Source organism: Erithacus rubecula (genome assembly GCF_903797595.1).
Source record: "Erithacus rubecula genome assembly, chromosome: 2".
In the NCBI taxonomy this organism is placed as follows: Eukaryota; Metazoa; Chordata; class Aves; order Passeriformes; family Muscicapidae; genus Erithacus; species Erithacus rubecula.
The window spans coordinates 97,723,552-97,732,274 of NC_136685.1; the positions used below are offsets into that span (position 1 = coordinate 97,723,552).

At 42.6% G+C, this 8,723-nt stretch overlaps 1 long non-coding RNA gene across 1 annotated transcript in view; it reads left to right on the plus strand.

Moving 5' to 3' along the window:
- Positions 1 to 4,987, plus strand: part of LOC306797942 — a 30,308-nt gene extending 25,321 nt beyond the window's left edge. Inside the window, exon 4 of the long non-coding RNA XR_013773235.1 lies at positions 4,030 to 4,987. This is a non-coding gene — a long non-coding RNA (uncharacterized lncRNA). The remainder of the gene's footprint in view (positions 1 to 4,029) is intronic.
- Positions 4,988 to 8,723: the final 3,736 nt, after the last annotated feature.

The window sequence follows — 8,723 nt, forward strand, 5'->3', positions numbered from 1 at the left end:
CAAATGTGTCCCAAAGCTTGGTGAGAGGGAGAGCAGGGGCATTTTATCAGATGCAGAATCCCACTGTGGGTTACAATCCCAATGTGCACATTCAGAACCAGCTCTGCTATTTCCCTCAGGAGTGTTCAGGGCAGGATGGATGGGCCCTCAGCAGCCTGACCTGGAGAGTGCCATCCCTGCCCATGGATCCTTAAAGCCCTTTCCACCCCAAACAATTCCAGGATCCTGTGATTCTTCAATCACAGGCTTTATAACTGAGCAAATTCCCAAGTGCTTTTTAGGGGTTTGTAAAATCTGATCTGGGGCTCTCCCAAGTCCTTTCTTCTCTGCACCTCCACAAGGACATTTCACAACTGCTTCAAAATAAACACTGACTGTGAGGAAAGAATGGGACTCCCAAGACAGCCCACTGTTTTATCCTTTTGAATCTCATGAGGCTGAATTTTTACCCTCCTCAGCACTGAGTTTTCAGAGGGAAAAAGCTCTGTGGCAGCACAGACCGGAAGGGGTCTGGCTTAATCTCCCATCATCTTCAGCAGCACAGGAATATTTTGTAATCTTAGTGGATGAATATCTATTCACATGGTTTCCTCTAGAAACAAGAGTACTGTCATTATTTTAATGAGTATCTGTCTCTCTTATTCTTCCCTCCATCCCTTTTTGCTGTTTCTGGTAGTTTCCAGCAGACTTACCAGTAGCTCAGAGATTGCAAAGATTCTATGTTCATATAGGTTTCCCCCCTCCTCAAAGAAGTGGTCACATAGGGGAGGCATTGCCAGAATGTTCATGTTTCATGTGAGTGAAACAACAGAAATGTGAACTTATCCTTATTAGACAACAGAAAATCTTCAGATGAGAGAGAAACCTCTTACCAAGGTGCCCAGATTCCTACATAAGTGTCATTAGGGTTTTTTTACTTTTCTTTACACTGCCTCATTTAGCTGAGAAGAGGAACCTCAGGGATCTCAGTGCTTTGGGATCAGCCTCAGTAACAGGATTTTCCTGTTCATTGCTCACTAGGTGGAATGGCAAAGCACCAAAACACAGCGCACATAAATAATATTTGGAAATTAATCATTCAATTCCCTGCAAGTGATAAGAAAATTCACCCTGTGTGCAAGTAATTTGCAGTAATTTATGGCAATTTGTAATATTTAAATAGTAAGTAAATTAATTATTTGGCATTATTTTTAGTTAGCTGATTTACTGTAATTGCAGTGACTAGATCAATCAATTACTTAAAAAAAAAAAAAAAAAGCCCCCTGACAAATGTGGCAAATCAATTGCTTAATATTTAATGGGAATTACTCACTGTTACCGAAAACAACAGAGAAACAAATCCTCTAATAACATAAGAAAATTCAATCACTGGGGAAGCCTGGGGAAAGGGGTTTCTGTACAACATTACCTTTATATAACTCACAGGATAATGCAATGAAATAGTGGGAATGCATGGGAATAGTGAGCCCAGATGAACTACCAGGCAGAAAACAGCTGGGACCTGATTTTCTGCACCATCCCAGCAGGAGGAAACAGCTTACCCATGAACAGCACCTGTGCCAGGAAAGTTGTGAAAACAGATGGTGGGTGCCTGGATAAATACCACCTGTGCTGGAAAAACAAATCTGTTATTTGGAGTCATTAGAGAAAGGCTGGAGAAGATCATTGTCGTGGCTGTGGGAGGAGGCTGCTGTCAGCCCACACCTTAGAGAGGGTGGGACAAATCTCTCCTCTCTGCTCTCCTCAGGAGGGTCTTTAGGAGATGCTACAACAAATTCCAGTGGGGACAGTGGGAGCCTGTCACAGTTTTTAGACAATGAAACCATGGATGAACAGATTAGGACTGATCAGCCTGGAAATACAGTGATGGAGAAAATTGAGGAGTTAAGGGAGGGCTGGAGAAGAGAGGCTCACATGGGTGCACAAGGTAAACTGTGGCAAGGATACACCAGGAGAAAACAGCTGGAGACAGGGCAGCACCCTGGAAATTTAATTATCTTCCAGATCTCAAACTGAGTCTGATGAGGTTTATTTTGGGCAGCAGCTTCAGTGTTAGTCATCAAAAGACAGAGAGGAAGATGAATGGTGCTGGAATAACCCTCATTAGGAAACTGGGGTTAGAGCCCACCAGAACTTGGTGAAACTGTTATTTCTCATCTCCTGTCCACTCTTTTAATCCAATGTTATGGTAAGGGTGTATATAAATTACTGTATCCTAAAATACAGCTGGTTAGGTCATGAGTAGATTTGGCAGCAGCTTGCTCCATCACTGGTGGTGGCAAGTCAGCTTTAAGATCAGGAATGGCTCCCTTGGAGCTCTCCCTGTTCCTGGAAACCACTGCTGGTGAAGAGACAGTGCTGATGGAAGGAGTTCATCTCCTGTCTCACCTGCTGAATGCCTTTGGAAAGCCTCATTACCATGCAAATGGAGATTGCTCACAGGCTAAGAAAAATGCATCTGTCAGGCTGCACATATTGATAACAGCAAATGTGAGCCTAACTGGGATTTATAGAGCCAAGGGATTTCACCTGGGGCTGCTTAGGCTTGTCCTGCTGCTGAACACAATAAAGGTTAATTGTGCTCGGTAATTCTGTCATCTTTCTGATCAACAATTCATCTCTAATTGTTCCAAAAATCAGCCAAAAAACCTGACACAGTACTGGGAAACTTTTGACCTCGAAATGGGTAGAGGAGAACTTTGACAAAGAAATTGCAAAACTGAGAAATGGGAATGAGCAATGAATGCAGCTGTGCAAGGGAAAAAATGATGACCTAACTCAGCCATAATTTTGCAATGGATCAAGTTGTCCTCTGACTTACATTGGAGTGATGATGAGACATTGAGAAAGACTCCAAGGATGCTGCTGCTCTAACCTGCCACAGGGCAGCAGCTGGACACTCCTGACAGGGTGTGGAGTGTGATGATGGGGCACCCAGCTGCAAGCCCAGAAACAATGTCTGTGCAGTGGAATTTGTGACTGGGAGAGTCAGGGCACCTCAACACCCAGAGGGAACAACTGCACCAAGCTTAGGATGTTGTGCTTTCCTTCCTCCAATTTGAACTTCCACCTCTAGGCACAACTAGACATGCCTTGGGCAGAGTTCCTGAGGAAAGGAGTCATCCAGATTTGCCAGAGACACACACTGCAGAAATCTATCCAGCTAAAAATATTTTTACCTATTTCTGAATATTTTAATATGCTTATTGATGTGGTGGTGCACAAGCACTTCCACAGAGTGATAGCCTCTCTGCAAACTCTGTAGAATATACCTTTGATTGGAGATTACAGGAAAATAATTTATTGATCTACTGAAATTGACATGTGCACAGTACAAGGCATTTGCCAATGCAGATATATTTTATTTACTGAGGTAATACTGGCAAGGAGTCAGGGACAATTAACTTTGCAAAGGCACTCAAGGGAAAAAGACAAAAGCAAGCTTATAATTTATACTAGAAATAACAGAAAAAGTCTGTGTGTGTTTATCTGAGTTCCAAGATACACATTTCTTGGAAATGCATAAATATACCCCCAGGTTTTATATCTAAACACACTTTCTTGAAAAACAACTTGATTTTCATGCTTTCCAGACTGTTTGTAAGTGTTTTGTTTCATATTGTCTGCTAGTTAGAATATGTTTCAAATTGGAATCCAGTACCAAGTTGTTTAATAGAAATTTTTGAGATGAAAAATTTCTTCTGGTACTGACGACATCCTTTACATGAGAAATAAAGAAGGCATTTATGGGAAGCTGCTGTGTGGTTTTGATAACAATGGTAATGATTATCTTGCAGCCTTTCCCCACCCTCACATTGCTACATGTTAACTAATCAACTCACTAATTAATTCCTTTTCCAAGCTGCATGCACAGCTGGAGGAACCATGGCACTGCAGTGGGGTTGAGCATTTTCTTACTTTCATGGACCATTCACCACCAACCTAGAGTTTCCTCTCCTCTCATATATTAACTTAAGGTAGCCGTTTGATTATTTTTGGTGTTTTTGTTTTATTTGCTTTATTTTTCAGGCTGAACATGAAAGCTGGGAGTACTGGAGAAGTCAGGCTGGAATGTGACATTTCTGGTTCAGTTACTGGCCACCCAAACCATGTCACTATCTCCTCTCAATTTTGATGAAATGGATCTTAGAGAAGACAAGAATTGTCTTGGATAGCTCTCCACAATTCTGGAGATGGATTCAAATTAGCATTAGGACACCAGTTTTAGTCCCTAGACCTGACATCTTTGTCTGCATGACTCCCAGCCCATGGTGATATTCTAAAAGTTTGTTCTTCTCACTATCTCCAAAAATATCTGCAAAGGCAGGGTGAATATTCCCTAGGGGACTTTTGATAGCAGAAGAGATAAAAAAAAGCCAACATTTTACAAGGTAAATACATTTACAAGCCAGATAACTGCAAACGTGGGAATTACCAGTTATTTGCTCATAGGCCTTTAAAATCTACAGAAGAGGCCTGAATATGTTTCTGCTTAGAATCCAAATCTTGACTCCTTTTTACCAAACACAAAGGCTTCACTCCAGTTCTGGGATAACTGTTTTTGCTGACTGGAAAAATATTCTTGTGTTCACATTTGAGACAAGACAAACTTAATGCCATATTTGCATTTTGGGGTTGACTGGGCTTTCCTGAAAACCCTGAGGTTTAATCACCCACTTCACATTTGAATTGCTTTCTATGATTTCACACAGAATAACAGTATAACCACAATTCCATTACTCTGCACCCCCTCTCCCAAGGGTTTGGGATGTACACAGATACCCTGTCACTGCACAGCATTGCTCTTTGATCTGCCAAAGATCTAATTTTGCAACAGCAGAGAACTACACTCAGCTCTCTCAAGTCCCAGCTCTCCACCTATTATTTCAAGAAAGTTGTCCATGGAGGTATTAAATTACCACGAGATGCTGCTGCAGCAGAGCTAAGTATTTAATAATTAGCTAACACGTGATTTGTTTGGAGTTTTTTTGTTTGTTTTTTTGTTTTCTTTTTCTGTGAGGCAACATTGGCATAGAGCTCTTCTGTGAGCCACGAGTACATCTCAAGATCTCATAAAAGCAAGGCTGGAGAATTTTGGGTGCCAGACTGAGCTGTGAACAGCCAGAGCCTGTTGATGCCAATGGGGACATAATGCTAAACAGACTGAGAATTTGCTCTTGCCTGGTGTTTCTAAAAACCTTTTTGGAGCTCCTCAGATGCTCCAGTGGATCTTTCAGGCTGAGGAAGAAGAAGGTTTTTTAGTAGCTCCTGGAGAACCTCTCCTGAGTCTTTCCTGCCATTGTCTGGTCTTGCTGAGACTTACCAGGATGGAAGAACTGGCAGGAAAGGAGCTTCACTCATCTCAGAATAATTCCCAGTGATGCTGTTGGTGATCCATATAATAATGAATCCCCCAGCATCAAGCAATGCACAAGAAAGGGAATGCAACACTGAGGGGATAAATAAAGAGAGAATGCAAATAAGGTTTAATGAAAGCCACTATGGTTTTCAGAAAATAGGTCTTGTCATAGAAATGCTGGTTTTTTTCCCTCATTATGGGCTTCTGAGTAAAGCACAACAAAGGAACCACACAGAAAAAAAAGTACACTCTAAGCTAAATTGGAAATCTTAGAGTAATGTGGTGTTGGATGTCATAAAATAGGAGCTTAGAGGATCAGTCTGATGCTCAAACCACTTTTATATTCTCACTAAAGCTTTTAAAGTAAATATGAAATCATGGCTAATAATGCTTGCCATGTTGTTGTATTTTCTCCTCTCTATCCATCTGCCTGTATTCATGGTGCTTGACAGAAATCAACATTTTCCTATACTTTATCTCAAACCAGCTTGAGACACAACACTAGAAAAATGTTAAAGAAGGGAAAACAGCACAACAGCAGCTGCTGACAGAGACAAAAGTGTTTTCAGGAAAAACTGAGCAAAAGTCTGCCCTCAAGCATTCTGATACTTCCCTTATGTACACTGTAAAATATAGCGAGCATTTTGGTCTGATTAGTTTTTTAGCCATGTTAATGAGATCCTGTCAGTAGTAAGTAAAGCAATTAAGAATAATTAAGCTAGTTTGAATATTTAAGAATGAACACCGTAGTTTGACATGTTTGCAGGTGTAGCTTTTAAAGGTTTGCCTGTTTGCATTAGGATTTTAAAGTGTAGCCCAGTTCCAGACAGGAGGGCAAGGAGGGGCCATTACCAGCATGAGCTGGCAGGGATTAGGAGGGAGCTGGTGATGGATACAGGCTTCTGCAGTAAGGGGACAGGTCTGTGAAGCATTTCCAGCAGTGCCCCAAGGCTACCTCCTCTTCTTGAACACCTCTCCTGCCTCAGGTGTGTGCTCCAGGTGCTGCCAAAGCCTTTCCAGCCCTTCCCAGCCACACCTCCTGTTGCAGTCTGTCTGGGGGCAAGACACCTGTGCCTGCCAGGAGTGTGTGTCACAGCTCCTCACAGAGAGATGCCTTTGCAGACTCATCTCTCTCAGTACAGCTGCCTGCTGATTAAATAAAAGTTGCAAAGGCATTCTGATGCTGACTGCTGCAGCCAAGTGTTTCATGGCTTTACTTAGCTTCCAGTAAGTTACTGCCTGCAGCATTGCCAAATAGGCAGGGATGGTTAAAAAAAACCCAAAATCATCCAAGATGATTTTTTTTAGTGCCTATACACTTTCCAAAGGCACGGGCAGACTGTGACTGCAGACTGAGAAAGCAAAACTCCTCCAGCTGCTCTTTCTCTGAGTGTGGAGGTTGAGCCTATTTTCACAGCAGCTGTTCCAGATGTTTGCACCTACTCCAGTAGATGTATCAGCAGAGAGGGGCCCTAAAGGAACGAACACAGCCACCTGACTCCTATGGGATATTTGTCAGGTGGGGATAGTGGAGGGAAGGTGTTCACTTCTTGTTCAAGTGCATGTGAGGGTGGATGTGCCAGTGGCAACCTGGGATCGCTGCCCTAAGGTGCCTGGTAATGTAAAGGCAGAATGAAACCCCAGAAAATGCAAAGGAATAGAGTTTGAGTGAAGGAGATGAAAGCTACAAGCCCTTGACTAAGCCATCTTTGTCCCAAATGTGTTTCAGCAGCTGTTTCCAGCAGTGGTTTGGCTGTGAAGGGCGTTGTGTCAGCTGTCACCATTGCTTGGCTGTTCTCCTTGCCTTGAGTGAGATCTGAATGTGGCAGCCAGCTCAGCAAGGACACAAGAGCCTGGCTTACTCCTTCCACACTTGCCAGCCTCTGAAGCCCTCTCTGAGTAACAAGATGAGCATTTTCAGGTCACTGCCACCACCACAAGCATCTGCTCTCACTAATGGCATAATGGCATGGTGCGTTTGCTCGAGGCTGCAGCACTTTTTGCATTCAGTCTGTCACCAGTCCTATCATCTGCAGCATCTCTCAGAGGAAATGATGCTGAGACATTCCCTTCCCCAGCTTCACAGTGTGAAGTGTGTGCTTTCACATGGTGAGGGGCTTTAAATTTGAGGTTTTTATCATATAGTAACAAGTATGGGACAAGATGGAGGACTTTGGGTAGTATCTCTTTTGGTATTCATCTTCCTTCATCTTCATGGTTTCAGGTAGTAGTTTCTGGTTGGACAGTTAGTGCCACACTGAGGGTCATGGAAGGTTAAAAAAATAAATAATATAGGTATTATTTCTCCATTGGACTGTTTAGCTTTAAGAGACCTTGTAGCTAGCTGGATCTGTCTCTATTTTGCTCGCTTCTAGCTGGTGGCTAGAGGTGTTATTGAATGTTCTGTACTATTTGATAAGATTTAAACAAGCCTTAACATGAGAAAATCTGTTTCCTTCGTGTATTTTTTTTAGTCCTAGCTCTAAGTGAGAGAGAAGGAACTGCAGACAAACCATTAATTAACTGGAGCAAAACCCACCCACCACTGTAACAGACCACTTGGCAAAGAGCAGATTGGTATTTCCCCATCTCCCCAAGAGCAAGAAAAAATAGAAATTGTGGGGCATCTGTCTCCCTATTGTGCCTCTTAATAGGACTTTAAAAACAGAGCTGCCTATCTGACAACACTGTCAAAGCCACAGAAGGGACTTGCCATAAGATAAGCCACCACAGAGGCACCTTGAGCTAAGCACAGAAATTCACAGCAGGAAGGTGCTGATTGCAGGCTGGGCTGGGATCTGGTGAGCACATCCAGGATAGTGAATCCAGAAAAAAACCACCCCTGTGCCAAACTGTGGGAAAGGAAAACTGCCACTGGATCCAGGGGTAGATCCTCACTGATCTTTCTTTCTCTCTCTCTCTTCTTCCCCTGCCCCACCATCTTTTCTATCTCTCTAACTCACATTTAGTGCTAAATAAAATCCGTGCAATTGAGTTTGGCCTATGGTGTGATTTACACCTGAATTTGGGAATCTTGCATGGATCCTAGCAGCCTCACACCTGCTCTGCACCTGGGCACTGTTGTTCACCCAGTGCAGCATTACTTTGGAAAAAGAGGCCTCTTTCTCAGGTTATTTTTACAGATTCATCTTGTAGTAGCAAACACCAGGCCAAGCCAAGCCCATTTCTCCCTAGATTTGCATCTCAAATCAGATTTGTCTGCTAGAAGACAAGAACTTCAAGTGTTTTTCTGCTGTAGCTGCACTATAAAATGTCTCTCCTACTTGGCTTCTTTCCCAAATGATTTTTTTTTAAATTTACTTAGGATTTCATTTCTTGTACAGCTGTCTCAGGCACTTTGTTC